General features: G+C 37.3%; 1 pseudogene; it reads right to left on the minus strand.

Annotated features, from left to right (window-relative positions):
• Positions 1-2125: 2125 nt before the first annotated feature.
• LOC138847161 (signal recognition particle 19 kDa protein-like) lies at positions 2126-3002 on the minus strand (annotated as a pseudogene).
• Positions 3003-16750: the final 13748 nt, after the last annotated feature.

A 16750-nucleotide genomic window follows, 5' to 3' on the forward strand; every position in this document is an offset into this window, starting at 1 on the left:
TAAGGATTCAATTTAAAATGTTGAATAAAAAATATTGTAAAAAAATAATGTCCTTAATGGATATATCAGTAATTCTGTCATGGGCAAGAAAAAATAAACTTGAAGATAAGTCAATAGAAAACTTTCTAATTGAAAATCAAAAAGAGAAAGGAACTGGAAACCCAAATATAACAAGTTATTTAAGAAGTCTGAGACAATTTCAAAAGTATAATATGCATAACTAGAATACAAGACTAACAAGAGAAAATAACAGAAGAAATAGTTGAAGAAATAATGGCTGAGAATTCTCTGGGGTTAAAACCAGACACACAACCATATCCATGAAAATCTAAGAACACCAAGCAGTTTAAACACCAAAAATTTACTCCCAGACACACCATATTTAAACTGCAGAAGACCAAAGACATTTTTTTTTTTTTTTTACTTGACAGGTAGATTTAGACAGTGAGAGACAGAAAGGTCTTCCTTCCGTTGGTTCACCCCCAAATGGCCGCAACGGCCTTGCACTGTGCCGATCCAAAGCTAGGAGCCAGGTCCCTCCTCCTGGTCTCCCACGCGGGTGCAGGGGCCCAATCACCTGGGCCATCCTCCATTGCACTCCCGGGCGATAGCAGAGAGCTGGACTGTAAGAGGGGCAACCGGGACCAGAACCCAGCACCCACATGGGATTCCGGCGCTGCAGGCGGAGGACTAGCCAAGTGAGCCACGGAGCCGGCCAAGCATGAAATACTACAGCTTTGTAGCAAGGATAAGAATTTTATTGGACTTTTCACTTACAAGCTGTGCTACCAAAAAGAATAGGATGAAATTTTTAAAGTGTTTTTAAAAATCTACCAACATAAAATCCTATATCCAGTGAAATTATTCTTTAAAAGTGAAAGAAATAGACTACCTCAGATAAAAATGAAAATTCATTGTCAGCAGATGTGCTCTGCAAGAATTGTTAAACTCTTCAAGGAGAATAAAACTATACAGGCCAGAAATTTAGATCTATATAAAGAAAAGAACATGGGAAAAGAAGCCGAAGATAAAGTATCTTTGCTTTTTCTTAATTGACTTAATAGACAGCTCCTTGTTCAAAGCAATAGGCACTGAGTGACAACTGCACATGGGTAAATAACGTTGTCAGGCAGATAATTAGATAAGGGTGCTGGGAAGGGGCCACAAGGCCATAATCTTTTTTATAAAGCTCCACAGCTAGCATCATACTCAACACAGAGAATGAAAGGTTTTTTTCCTAATATCACAAATAAGTCAAGAATATCCACTTTCACTCTTCGATTGGACATATTGGAAATCCTAGCAAGAGAAATTGGCAAGGATCAGAAATAAAGGATATCCAAATTGGAGAAGAAAAATATTTCTGCTCATAGATGACAAGATATTTTATGTAGAAAACCCTAAATATTATACAAAAAGTTGTACTACCAAATTCTTGAAGTACCCCATAATATACTAGCAATGAACAAATCATAAGGGAAATAAAAGCCAATTCTATTTAAAATAGTATTGAAAGAATAAATTTGACCAACAAAATGCAAGACTAGTATACTGAAAATCAGAAAACTTTGTTGAAATAAATTTAAATTGTACATTTACTGACTGGAAGACAACTTTGCTAAAATGTCAGTTTTATCTAAAGTGATCTACAGAGTTATATGTAATGCATATAAAATTCCCAATGGCTTTTTTTTCCTTCCAAGAAATAGTGAAACTCAGGCTAAAATCCATACAGAATCAAGAGACTGAGTAGTCAAAATACTCCTAAAAAGAGCAAAGTTTAAGGACTCGGATTTCATGATTTCAAAACTGACTACAAAACTACAGTAATCAAAACAATGAAGTATCAGCTAAGGGATAACATAGACAAACGGGATGGAATATAAAACCCAGAAATAAGTCATTGTAATTGATTTTCAACAACAATTTCAAAATATGGCAGTGGGAAAAGTCATTCAACAAATGGTGCTGGGAAAACTGGATATCAACATGAAAGAAAATGAAGTTATCTTTTTATATTACATACAGAAATTTACTTCAAATAAAATCAGACACAGATGTGAATCAAAACTATAACTCTTAGAGGAAAAGATACGGGAAGTCCTCATGACACTGGAGTTGGTAATTTTTTTTTTTTTTCAGTTTGACATTTTATTCATTAACTTAAAAAGATGAACAAAATGTATTTCAGATCTTACTAAACCTCCTGAAACACGTTTACACAGAGGACAAAGGAATATAGGATTTCAAGTAACTCATGGTACAGTCCACTGTCCATTTAAAAATATTCTTCTTTCCACAAAAAATTTTCATTGAAGGACAAAAAATTCTTTCTTGTACACTGCATAAAAACTAGATAAAAACTTCCAACGTACGCTTATTTCAATGTCAAGTTTGATGATGAAGATGGAGGCACTGATGTTCACAGTTCCATTAAATGATGCGGGCAAAAAGCTTATTCCCCTCAGGTTCAAATTAGAAGGTTCCAACTCGTGGCCCTTTCAGTGGCGTCATGTGCTGGAAGCTCACACCAGGTCACTTCTTCTTCTTTCCTTTTCCTTTTTTACTTCCCTCTCCTTGTTGAAGGCTTGGATCACCGCCTCCTGCTTTTTGTGTCCTTGTTTTCAGTTTGGGTATCATTTCTGCCACATACAGCATTACTGACTTACGTGATGGGAACTGCACGAGACAAAGGCTGCCATCTTCCTGTTTGAGCTGGACCCGGACTCTGCCTTTGTACTGAACATCACGATTCCATTCTCTAGAGTACATTTTATTTTTCTCCAGAAGCACATTAAGTCCAACTGCTGAGCACACATCTTGAATTTCTGTAGCTGTAGGATTTTCAACAGCCTTGCTGACGGGATCCGCCTCCCCTCCGCGATGGTCTTCTTGTTGTTCAGGTACGCGGGGTAGATGCAGATGAACCTGTCCTGCTCGGCCGGGGACCGTGCGGCGGCGCAGGCCATGGCCGCAGAAACTCGCACCGCGACTCCGTCACCTGGAGTTGGTAATTTGTTGTATATGATAAAAGCACAGACGACCAAAAAAAGATATATTGGACTTTATAAAAATTTAAAGCTTTTGTACATGGATACTATAAGAAAAGTGATGAGACACCGCTCAGAATGAGGGAATATATTTATAAATCATATTTGATAAGGAATTAATATTCGGAATATATAAATAATGCCTCCAACTCAACAACAGAAAAGTTCTGGACAAAAAATTTATAAAGTATACAAAGAAACAGGAAAGTATTCTGTGGTCACGGGGAGAAAGGCATTAGATGGAAACCATATATAAGGATGCATAGACATTGGAGCTGTTAGAGTTAAAACCAACAAAGTTAAATATGCGCAATGAGCTTTAGAACACCATGAACACAAAGCTAAAGGAATCAAAAACAACACATAAACTAAGTGAGAAATCAACAGAGAAAAATTATAGAAAGGAACCAAACAAAATTCTGCATTGTGAGTCTCCCCCAGATTTGAACAGGCAGAAGAAAGGATAAGAGAACTTGAAGATAAGGCAATTGATTGCTTCTTGACAAGTTGGCTAACACAAAGCTACAATAAGGCAATTGATAGTATCCAGTCTGAGGAGCAGAAGGAAGAATGGTGTGTCAATTCTAAATTCTCCTACATAGCTTTCATTACTGCCACAAGGGAGATAACCCGTTGTATTGTCAGTCCTCTCTGTCTTCTCAAACGTTTCTATTTCTTGGAAACAATGCCAGTTTTGATGAAGTACTGGAAGAAGGAAGAACATCCCTGCTGGCCAACACCAGAAAGTCTATATTCCTGACTTACTGCCCTTTATGGTCCCAGCATTGTGGAAGCTGGTAAGACCTAGAAAATGCTATGCCTCAGTGATGTGTTACGACTGTGCCCAGAATGCCTTAAAATACATTTCTTCCTGACACTGTTCTTGTGAGTGGACGCTGAGATTGAGATTCACAGGCAGCCATTTACCTAAGTACAGAACATTTGCTTTGAACAGAAAAATCTCAAATTCTGTTGTTACAAACACTCTCTGACTTAACATAAGTGTGCCCAGTCTTTTTCTTCTGTACAAATACATTGAGTTTTCTAGCCTTTTCCTTTAACATCTCTCTGAAAGCTAATAGCCCTTTTGATTCTCTTGCAAGATCTACAATTTATCCTGTTGTAATAATGGCAGATTCTCTGCTTAAACCAGTTCCTCAGGAAAAGCATTGTTTTTTCTAGACTCAAGAAGGAAAGCTTACACTTGCAGTTTCTCAATTTTCTATCATTTAATTAAAGATTACTAATCCTTTATCTTTCCTTTACATACTGGTAAGTACCAAGAAGTTGTAAAAATTTGTAATTTAAAAACTTATGAATTTAGGCAAAGCTAGTATATTAAATTTTACTATTTCTACTTCTATATCCATTTATTCACATGTGTACAATGTAAGATGTGGGTAATAAAAATAGAGTGCACCAAATAATGACATTTTACAAATAACTGGAACTCTACCAGGCAGAGTTTCTGTTAAACCAATATGTAGTGTTACTTGAACTTCATTAAACAACCCTGAAGCATTTCAATAGATGAAAATATTAGAATAACCAAAAATCGATTATGTCTTTATTAATTCAGATAAGGTTTTAAAACTCACTATATTTTATTTGGCATTTGAAAAGTTCATAATTTTCAAGTTGTATACAAAGGAAGAAATCACTATCAACTAAAATATTTGATTAAATCATTATGTCAAAATAGAGGTGATGGTCAAATATTTATCAACTGATATGGCACAGCCTAGAACTAAATCAGAATGAACATCAGTCATAAACAAGTCAAGCCACAATGCTGAGTTTCTATTATTTCCCCTCTTGTGACTTTTATCTCCAACATGTTTCCTTTTATTTTTCTTGAAGTCAATGCCTTATTTTTTTAAATTGTATTTCTTATAAAAGTTTCATGTATTATATATATATATAATTTAGGAATATAGTGCTACTTTTCATCCTACCCTCTCTCCCACCCATGCTCCAACCTTTATTCCTCCTCCCTCTCCCATTCCCACTCTTAATTTTTACAAAGATCTATTTTCAGTTGACCTGATGATCATGTAATTAACCCTAAACTAAGTTCAAGTAGTATGAAGAAAAAAAAAAAGTTCCTCAACAGAAGAGATAAGGGTTGTAAACAAACATTGAATCTCAAAATGTCTATTTCACTCCAGCACTTTATGTTTTAAATACTCTATTGGTTACCTTGGGTTTGGAAAACATGATATCTGTCTTTTTTGGGACTAGCTTATTTCACTAAGTATTCATGGTTTCCAGTTGCATCCATTTTGTTGCAAAAGACAGGATTCAACTTTTTTCTCTACAGCTAAGTAGTACTATATAGTGTATATATACACCATAATTTCTTTATCCAGTCAATTGTTGATGGACATCTGGGTTGATTCCATATCTTAGCTATCATGAACTATGCTACAATGAACATGGGGGCACAGATAATTCTTTCATGAGCTGATTTCTTTTGGTCTGGATAAATTCCTGGGAGTGGGATAGCTGTATCATATGGTAGGTCTATCTTCAGATTTCTGAGGTGTCTCCATACTATCTTTCCAGTAGCTGCACCAGTTTACATTCCCACCAACAGTGGATTAGTGTGACACCCTCCCCTCCCACTGTCCCATCTTTGCCAGCATTTGTTGCTTATTGATTTCTGCATTAGTTATTCCAACTGGAGTGAGGTGAAACCTCATTGCAGTTTTTATTTGCATCTCCCTGATGGCTAATGATCATGAGCATTTTTTCATATATCTGTTGGTCATTTGAAATCCCTCTCCTGCAAAATGCCTGTTTAAGTCCTTGGCCTGTTTCTTAACTGAATTACTTGTTGTATTGTTGTTGAATTTGAGCTCTTTATAGATTCTGGAGATTAACCCTTTATCTGTTGTGTAGTTTGCAAATATTTTCTCCTATTTCGTCAGTTGTCTCTTCACTTTCATAAGTGTTTGTTTTGCAGTGCAGAATCTTCTCAGCTTGATGTAATACCATTTGTCAATTTTGGCTTTGCTTGTCTGTGCTTCTGGGGTTTTTTCCAAGAAGTCTTTGCTATGCCAGTTTCCTGCAGAGTTCCCACAATGTTCTTTAGTAATGTGATGGTATTGGGTCATATATTTAGGTATTTAATCTATTTTAGTGCATTTTTTAAAAACTTTTATATAATAAATATAAATTTCCAAAATTCAACTTATGTATTATAGGGGCTTCCCCCCCCCCATAAACTCCCTCACACCCACAAACCATCCCATATCCCACTCACTCTCCCATCCCATTCTTCATCAAGATTCATTTTCAATTTTTTATATACAGATCAACTTAGTATACACTAAGTAAAGATTTCAACAGTTTGCACCCACATAGAAACACAAAGTATAAAGCACTGTTTGAGTACTAGTTTTACCATTAATTCACATAGTACAACACATTAAGGACAGAGATCCTACATGGGGGTAAGTGCACAGTGACTACTGTTGTTGATTTAATAGACACTCTTATTTATGGCATCAGTAATTACCCGAGGCTCATGTCATGAGCTGCCAAGGCTATGGAAGGCTCTTGAGTTCTCCAGCTCTGATATTATTTAGACAAGGTCATAGTCGAAGTGGAAGTTCTCTTTTCCCTTCAGAGAAAGATACCTCCTTCTTTGATAGCCCATTTTTTCCGCTGGGATCTCACTCACAGAGATTTTTTATCTAGGTCATTTTTTTTTTTTTTTTTTGCCACCAGTGTCTTGGCTTTCCATAACTGAAATAATCTCATGGGCTTTTTAGCTGGATCCAAATGACTTAAGGGCTGATTCTGAGGCCAGAGTGCTGTTTAGGACATCTGCCATTCTGAGTCTGCTCTGTATCCGGTTTCCCATATTGGATTATTCTCTCCTTTTTAATTATATCAGTTAGTATTAGCAGACACTAGTCTTGTTTCATCCCTTTGACACTTAATCCTATAATTATGATCAATTATGAACTGAAACAGACCACTTTGACTAGTGAGATGGCATTGGTACATGCCACCTTGATGGGATAAATTGGAATCCCCTGACACATTTCTAACTCTACCATTAGGGGTTAGTCCGAGTGAGCCTGTGCCAAACTGTATATATCCTCCCTCTTATTCCCACTCTTATTTTGAACAGGGATCACTGTTCAGTTAACACACAATTATTCTTAGGCATTTAAGTTTAATTAAAGTGTTCAACCAATGGTAAAAGCAGAACAAAAAAATTCTAAAAGGAATAAAATAGTAAGTTGTTCCTGGACAGTCAGGACAAGGGATGATCAAGTCATTGCTTCTCATAGTGTCCATTTCTTTTCAACAGCTTTCCTTTTAGGTTCTCAGTTGTGAGTGATCAGGGAGAACATATGACATTTGTCCCTTTGGGACTGGCTTATTTCACTCAGCATGATGATTTCCAGATTCTTTCATTTTGTTGCAAGTGACCAGATTTCATTTTTTGTTACCATTGTGTAGTATTCCATAGAGTACATATCCCATAATTTCTTTATCCAGTCTTCCATTGATGGGCATTGAGGTTGATTCCAGGCTTAGCTGTTGTGAATTGAGCTACAATAAACATGGAGGCGCATATAGCTCTTTTTTGTTTGCCAATTTAATTTCCTTTGGGTAAATTCCCAGGAGTGGGGTGGCTGGGTTGTATGGTAGGGTTATATTCAGGTTGCTGAGGTATCTCCAAACTGTCTTCCACAGTGGCTTTACCAATTGGCATTCCCACCAACAGTGGGTTAGTGTCCCTTTTTCCCCACATCCTCTCCAGCATCTGTTGTTGGTAGATTTCTGAATGTGAGCCATTCTCACCGGGGTGAGGTGAAACCTCATTGTGGTTTTGATTTGCATTTTTCCCAGATGGCTAGTGATCCTGAACATTTTTTCATATATCTGTTGGCCATTTGGATTTCCTCTTAAAATGTCTATTGAGGTCCTTGGCCCATCTCTTAAGTGGCTTGTTTGTTTTCTTGTGGTGGAGTTTCTTGATCTCTTTGTAGATTCTAGTTATTAACCCTTTATCTGTTGCATAGTGTGCAAATATTTTTTCCCATGCTGTTGGGTGCCTCTTCACTTTCCTGACTGTTTCTTTTGAAGTACAGAAACTTCTCAATCTGATGCAATCCCAATTGTTCATTTTGGCTTTGACTGCCTGTGCTTCCAGGCTCTTTTTCAAGAAGTCTTTGCCTGTGCCTATATCTTGCAGAGAACATCTTCTCCGATGTTCTCTAATAACTTGATGCTGTTGGATCATAGATTTAGATCTTTAATCCATGTTGAGTGGATTTTTATGTAAGGTTTAAGGTAGGGGTCTTGCTTCATGCTTCTGAATGTTGAAATCCAGTTTTCCCATCACCATTTATTGAATAGACTGTCCTTACTCCAGGAATTGGTTTTAGATCCTTGATCAAATATAAGTTGGCTGTAGATGTTTGGGTTGATTTCTGGTGTTTCTATTCTGTTCCATTGGTCTATCCATCTGTTTCTGTACCAGTACCATGCTGTTTTGATTACAACTGCCCTGTAGTATATCCTGAAATCTAGTATTGTGATGCCTCCGGCTTTGTTTTCGTTGTACAAGATTGTTTTATCTATTCGAGGTCTCCTGTGTATCCATATGAACCTCAGCATCTTTTTTCCAGATCTGAGAAGGATGTTTTTGGTATTTTGATTGGTATCTCATTGAATCTATAAATTGCTTTTGGGAGAATGGACATTTTGATGATATTGATTCTTCCAATCCATGAGCATGGAAGATTTTTCCATTTTTTGGTATCCTCTTCTATTTCTTTCTTTAAGGTTTTGTAATTCTCATCATAGAGATCTTTAACGTCCTTGGTTAAGTTTATTCCAAGGTATTGAATGTTTTTGTAGCTATTGTGAATGGGATTGATCTTAGCAGTTCTTTCTCAGCCATGGCATTGCCTGTGTATACAAAGACTATTGATTTTTGTGCATAGATTTTATATTCTCCTACTTTTCCAAACTCTTCTATGAGTTCCAATAGTCTCTTAGTAGAGTTCTTTGGATCCCCTAGATAAAGAATCATATCATCTGCAAAGAGGGATAGTTTGAGTTCTTCCTTCCCAATTTGTATCTCTTTAATATCTTTTTCTTGCCTAATGGATTTTGTTGTTTTTTTTTTTTATTTAGTAAATATAAATTTCCGAAGGAACCGTTTGTGGATTACAATGGCTTTCCACCCCTATAATTTCCCTCCCACTCGCATCCCTCCCATCTCCCACTCCCTCTCCCATTCCATTCACATCAAGATTCATTTTCAATTATCTTTATATACAGAAGATCGATTTGGTATATATTAAGTAAAGATTTCATCTGTTTTCAACCACACAGCAACACAAAGTGTAAAATACTGTTTTAGTACTAGTTATAGCATTACTTCACATTGGACAACACATTAAGGACAGATCCCACATGGGGAGTAAGTACACAGTGACTCTTGTTGTCTTAACAATTGGTCACTCTTGGTTTTGGCATCAGTAATCTCCCTAGGCTCTAGTCATGAGTTGCCAAGGCTATGGAAGCCTTTTGAATTTGCCGACTTCAATCTTATTCCAACAGGGTCATAGTCAAAGTGGAAGTTCTCTCCTCCCTTCAGAGAAAGGTACCTCCTTCTTTGATGGCCCGTTCTTTCCACTGGGATCTCACTCACAGAGATCTTTCATTTAGGTCCTCTTTTATTTTGCCAGAGTGTCTTGGCTTTCCATGCCTAAAATACTCTCATGGGCTCTTCAGCCAGATCCGAATGCCTTAAGGACTGATTCTGAGGCTAGAGTGCTATTTAGGACATCTGCCATTCTATGAGTCTGCTGTGTATTGTTTTTAATAGTCTCCTTCACCTCCATAGTATTTATAAAATGTTCTGAAAATGTTATTAAATAACAATATGCTGAAGCCATTCAATGAAGATTCATTGCAGATATTTGAAGATATTTTAGATTACGTAACTTATTTTACTCCATGTACTCTCATATCATCCAATGAAAAACATATATATAAGGTGTCTTAAATGATCTCAAGCTTTAATGGATCTCTTATTTCCAGGGAAAAAAAATAGTCAAACAGGGGCTGGCGCTGTGGCATAGCAGGTAAAGCCACTGCCTGCAGTGCTAGGATCACATATGGGTGCCAGTTTGATCTCTAGCTGCTCCGCTTCCAATCCAGCTCAGTGCTTTGGCCTGGAAAAACAGAAGATGGCCCGACTCCTGGCTTTGGTTCAGCACATCTCTGGCCATTGCGGCCAATTAGGGAGTGAACCAGCAGGTGTAAGACATCTCTCTCTCTCTCTCTCTCTCTCTCTCCCTCTCCCTCTCCCTCTCCCTCTCCCTCTCCCTCTCCCTCTCCCTCTCTGCCTCTCCTTCTCTCTGTGTAACTCTGACTTTCAAATAAATAAATCTTTTTTAAAAAAGGCTAACAGATTTTTTCATGAAAAAATAGAATTAATAATGATGAAATAATTTACCTGATATGCAAAAGAGTAGACCTGGGATTTTAAGGTGAATCCAGGTGTTGAAATTTCTTCATTATACTATGGAATAAAGTTGGAATATAGCACCATTCAATTATTTATTGACTATGTAGCGAATACTATGTGTTAGGAAAATAAAGAGAAAACAGTCCCTCCAAGGAACTGTATATTTTAAAGGTACAAAACACAACCCTAAAACAATGTGACTTAAAAAAAAAAAACACTATGTAGGTTCAGTGCTTTGGTTTCAATGCATCCTCTAAAGAGCTTATTCTAGAAATTTAATCCCCAATACAAGTGCTAGGAAGGGCGTCTAACTAAATGTGGTTAGCTCAGGAAGGCTCTGCCTTCTTAAATGGATGATGCTTTTATTGTGGAAATGAGTTCTTTATAAAATGATAAGTTTCACTCCATTGTCTCTCCCACCCTCTCACTCTCCTCTGGCTCTTGATCTTGCTTTCACCTTTTATTTTAGGATGATGGAACACACCAGGCTGGAAACTTGATCTTGGGCTTCCTGGCCTCTAGAACTGTAACACAGCACAAAACAGATGTGTAGTTAAGGTGGTTGGTATTTCTTTAGGTGGGACTGGAAAATAGGACACAGAGGAGATGTTATTTTAGGTGAATGTTGAAGATGAGTCCAATTTCGTGAGTTTAGAGGGAAGGAAACCATTCTATGCCACAGAATTAATACATGTTGCTTTCCATACTTAGAATTGCTGTATACACTTTGTAGTCTTGGGTTTATTCTTATCCTTGGTATATAATAATTACTAGCACACGTTTCAAGCACATGCAATTATATAGACAAGGATGTAATGAACACCATGTGCCATTCCATCATTTAGCTTTATCAAACACAGTTTTGTCAGTACAGATAACATAATGCCTTCTGGGTGTGTATGCCTGACCACAGAGGTAGCCACTATTTTGAATTTGAAATTTAACCATGTTGATAGATGTGATTTGAGTATGGCTAATTAGAATTATATGACTATGTAATGCACTCATGACTTTCTCTTGCATTTAAGCCTAGATTTGGGGTTGCAGGGTTTAAGGGTTGTGGTATCTGTAACTTTAACTTTTTCGAACTTGGGTGTCATGACACTTAATTTTTGCCAATATCTGGATTTGTAACAAGATCACTGTTGTCTAACTTGTTTTTCCATGATTACTAATGACAAGCGACCTTCATAGGTTTATTGGCCATTTGTGGCTCCTTTTTAAGTTTCCATGGTTTTTTTTTTTTTTTTTTTTTTTTTTTGGCAGGCAGAGTGGACAGTGAGAGAGAGAGAGAGAGAGAGAGAAAGGTCTTCCTTTACCGTTGGTTCACCCTCCAATGGCCACCGCGGCTGGCGCGCTGCGGACGGCGCACCACGCTGATCCGAAGGCAGGAGCCAGGTGCTTCTCCTGGTCTCCCATGGGGTGCAGGGCCCAAGCACTTGGGCCATCCTCCACTGCACTCCCTGGCCACAGCAGAGAGTTGGCCTGGAAGAGGGGCAACCGGGACAGAATCTGGCGCCCCGACCGGGACTAGAACCCGGTGTGCCGGCGCTGCTAGGCCGAGGATTAGCCTAGCGAGCCGCGGCGCCGGCTAAATTCCCATGCTTTTTATTTGTAGACTTACTGCCTATACATTTGTCTGTCTCTAAATAATATATTTATGCATTGAAATTAACATTATGCAAAGAAATAATATTGTACAACTTTGAGATTTTTTTCAGTCAACACTGTTTAAGAGGTTTATCAGTGTTGCACTCTGTTGTATTTCATTTATTTTGCATGCCTGTTTTAGATTATTTTAAGGGTAAAATGAGTGGTTTTCAAAATAACTTTAACATTTTACTTCCCCACTAGAAATGGAGAAGCATTCAGTTTTTGTGCTCATCCTGGTTATCATATGTCATTGTTTGTCTTTTCAGTTTTGTGCATCTGGGAAGTAGAAATGATATCGCATGGTGGTTTTGATTTGCATATCCATAATTATTCATGAGATTTAATATTCTTCACATTCAGGATAATTATATTATGTCTTTTATGAAATTGCTTTTCCTTTTGTTCATTTATAAAGTAGTTCATTTTTTGGCTTATTTTCAGAAATTCTTCAATATAGTCCAGACAAAAATCCTTTCTGATTATACATGATGCAAATATGTTCTCTCAGTTTGAACTTGTTTTTCTACTTCATTTGTAGTTCCCAAAGTGAATGGAATTTTAGATGGATGTACCAGTATTTTTCTTTATGACTTACATTTTTTGTGTCTTAACAATATAGCCTTCTCTAACCTGAGATCATAAAGATTTTCAGCTTAATTTTCTTAAATTTTATAGTTTCATCTAGTGTATTTAAATCTTTAAACCATTTTGAAGGTGTATTTGATATGAGCCAGAGATTTGATCTGATTTTCCACCTGAATGTTCAAGGATAACTAGAATAATCTAATAGTTTTTGCAGTTATGAAATTCATATGAATTGCGGGTCAAAGACCAAACTGCAAAGGAATGTAAATAATATTTAGAACTGAAAGATGGCAATCGCTTGGAATTTGTTGATGTGTCTTCTGGCACAGATTATGGTAAAATGTCAAAATATTTTATGGACTTAAAGTAAACGACTCTGCAGCAGTTAAGTAAAATGTTCTCTACATGTGAAATAGATTGAAACATCTCACATCCCTATGGGTCTTTGCTTGACTTTTCAAATACTAGCTAAAGAGTAGACTGCATATGTGATGGCTTATACCACATAGCCTAGGTGTATACTAGGTTATACCATCTTCGTTTCTGTAAGTACAATCTATGATGTTCACACAATTGCAAAACCATTGTATCTCCTTCATAAACAGCACACACACAGGTTTTTAAAGTATAAGTTTACAATTTTACTATTTTAAGGTGACCTAAACACTCTGTAACTATGAAAGTGAGTGACCATGACATCTAGCCATGGTTTTTGCTTAAAATCTATCTTGCAGGTTATGAATATAACTAAATTTGTAGTGATAGGGACAGTCAAAATGTATCTTTGTTTCTACCCTTTAATTCCCATCTTGTCATAAGTTTATATTATGAACCTATTTTTATGTGTAAAATATAAATGGGCACCTCCCCATATCTGGCAATCTTTTCTCTTTATGTGACCTTTACATTCATTTCTATTTATTTTAAAAAATCATTTATTTGAAAGAGTGACAAAGAGGAAGAGACAGAGAATACTCTCCAAATGTCCACATGGCTGAGGCTAGGCCAGGTCGAAGCCAGGAGTCAGGAGGTTCTTCTAGGTCATCTCCCACATGATTGCAGGGTGCAAGGACTTGGGCCATCCTCCACTGCTCTCCCAGACAGACTAGCAGGAAACTGGATTGGAAGTGGATCAGCCAGGAAATAAAACAGCACCCATATGGGATACTGGCATTGCAGGAGAGTTTACCTGCTATGCCATAACACTAGCACCTCACTTCCATTTATTATACTTACTGTCACAGACTGACCTAGTTAAATCATTATTTTGTCCTTTTTCCCCAGCATTTTCTATGTTCTTCTTTGTTTTATTGATTTGCTTTGGACTGAATGACTATTTCAATTCTCATAATTTCATTTTGCCAAGTTGAATATTTTATAATTTATTTCTACTATTTTAGTGTTACTCTATAAATTTTAAACTACTTACCAAGGATTTCCTAAATCTCAGGATCTTTAATATGTTTATTCAGCCTCTAGCAAATGAAAAGGGTCTAATTTTAGAACAGCCAAATATATACAAATATCCTTGATGTGATCTCTGATCAAACTGTGTCAACCATAGATGCTTTTGCATATATTCTATTTGTTTTTTTGTTTTATGGCTGCAAAATATTATAATTATTTTTAAATGTTTATTTTTTATAGAAAGCTTTTATTTAATACATATGTCATAAGTGCAACTTTTAGATTATAGAAGTTCTTGCCCCCCACACCTGCTCTCGCATCCCCAAGCCATCCCACCTCTTACTCCCTCTCCCATCCCATTCTTCTTTAAGATTCATTTTTAATTATCTTTATATACAGAAGATCAACTCTATACTAAGTAAAGATTTCAGCAGTTTGCACCCACATAGACACACAAAGTATAAAGTATGGTTTGAAGACTAATTTTTCTGTTAATTCAAATAGTACAACACATTAAGGACATGGGGAGCAAGTGTACAGTGACTCCTGCTGTTGATTTACCAATTGATACTCTTTATTTATGATGTCAGTAATCACCCAAGGCTCTTGTCATGAGTTGCCAAGGCTATGGAAACCTCTTGAGTCAAGGCCATAATCAAAGTGGAAGTTCTCTCCTCCCTTCAGAGAAAAGTACCTCCTTTTTTAAATTATTTATTTGAAAGAGTATTTATTTGAAATACACAGAGAGAGAAGAAAGAAGAGAGAAAGAGAGGTCTTCCATCCGATGGTTCACTCTCCAATTGGCCGCAACGGCCAGAGCTGCGGCGATCCAGAGCCAGGAGCCTTTTCTGGGTCTCCCACGTGGGTGCAGGGGCCCAAGCACTTGGGCCATCTTCTGCTTTCCCAGGCCATAGCAGAGTTGGATTGGAATTGGAGCATCCAGGTCTTGAACTGGATCCCACATGGGTTGCCAGTGCTTCAGGCCAGGGCATTAACCCGTTGCACCGCAGCGCAGGCCCCAGGTACCTCCTTCTTTGATGGCCACTTCTTTCCTTCAGGATCTCACTCAGAGATCTTTGTAGGCCATTTATTGCCATTTATTGCCACCATATCTCGGCTTTCTATGCCTGAAATGCTCTCATGGGCTTTTTAGCCAGACTCAAATGCCTTAATTCTGAGGCCAAAGTGCTGTTTAGGGCATTTTGAATCTGCTGTGTGTCCTGCTTCCCATGTTGGATTGTTCTCTCCTTTTTAATTATATCAATTATTATTAGCAGATACTGGGTCTTATTTAGGTGATCCTTTGGCATTTACTCCTATCTTTATGATCAGTTATGAACTTAAACTGAACACTTTAGTAAGATGGCATTGGTGCCTGCCAACTTAATGGGATTTGGAGTCCCATTTCAAGTTTTTAGCTTTACACTTAGGGGTAAGTCCGAAGGAACATGTGCCAGACTGTACATCTCCTCCCTCTCTTATCCTCACTCTTATTTTGAACAGGGATCACTTTTGAGTTAAATTTAAACGCCTAAGAATAATTTTGTGTTACGTAGAGAGTTCAACCAATGGTATTAAGTAGAAAAAGAAAATACTAAAAAGAATAAAATAGTAAACTGTTCCTTGACATTCAGGACATGGGCTGATGAAGTCACTGCTTCTCATAGTGTCATTTTCACTTCTACAGGTTTCCTTTTAGGTGCTCAGTTGTGAGTGATCAGGGAGAACATATGACATTTGTCCCTTTGGGACTGGCTTATTTCACTCAGCATGATGATTTCCAGATTCCTTCATTTTGTTGCAAGTGACCAGATTTCATTTTTTTGTTACCATTGTGTAGTATTCCATTGAGTACATATCCCATAATTTCTTTATCCAGTCTTCCATTGATGGGCATTGAGGTTGATTCCAGGCTTAGCTGTTGTGAATTGAGCTACAATAAACATGGAGGCGCATATAGCTCTTTTTTGTTTGCCAATTTAATTTCCTTTGGGTAAATTCCCAGGAGTGGGGTGGCTGGGTTGTATGGTAGGGTTATATTCAGGTTGCTGAGGTATCTCCAAACTGTCTTCCACAGTGGCTTTACCAATTGGCATTCCCACCAACAGTGGGTTAGTGTCCCTTTTTCCCCACATCCTCTCCAGCATCTGTTGTTGGTAGATTTCTGAATGTGAGCCATTCTCACCGGGGTGAGGTGAAACCTCATTGTGGTTTTGATTTGCATTTTTCCCAGATGGCTAGTGATCCTGAACATTTTTTCATATATCTGTTGGCCATTTGGATTTCCTCTTAAAATGTCTATTGAGGTCCTTGGCCCATCTCTTAAGTGGCTTGTTTGTTTTCTTGTGGTGGAGTTTCTTGATCTCTTTGTAGATTCTAGTTATTAACCCTTTATCTGTTGCATAGTGTGCAAATATTTTTCCCATGCTGTCAGTTACCTCTTTACTTTCCAGTAAGCGTCAATTTTGTTTATTTAAAAAAAAAAAAAACACAGTTCTTCATTTTGCTGATCTTATGTAATTTTTTTATTCAATTTTGTTGATTTCTTCTC

This window comes from Oryctolagus cuniculus, chromosome 1 (assembly GCF_051225735.1).
Source record: "Oryctolagus cuniculus isolate XC-2025 breed Fujian yellow rabbit chromosome 1, ASM5122573v1, whole genome shotgun sequence".
Taxonomy (NCBI): domain Eukaryota; kingdom Metazoa; phylum Chordata; class Mammalia; order Lagomorpha; family Leporidae; genus Oryctolagus; species Oryctolagus cuniculus.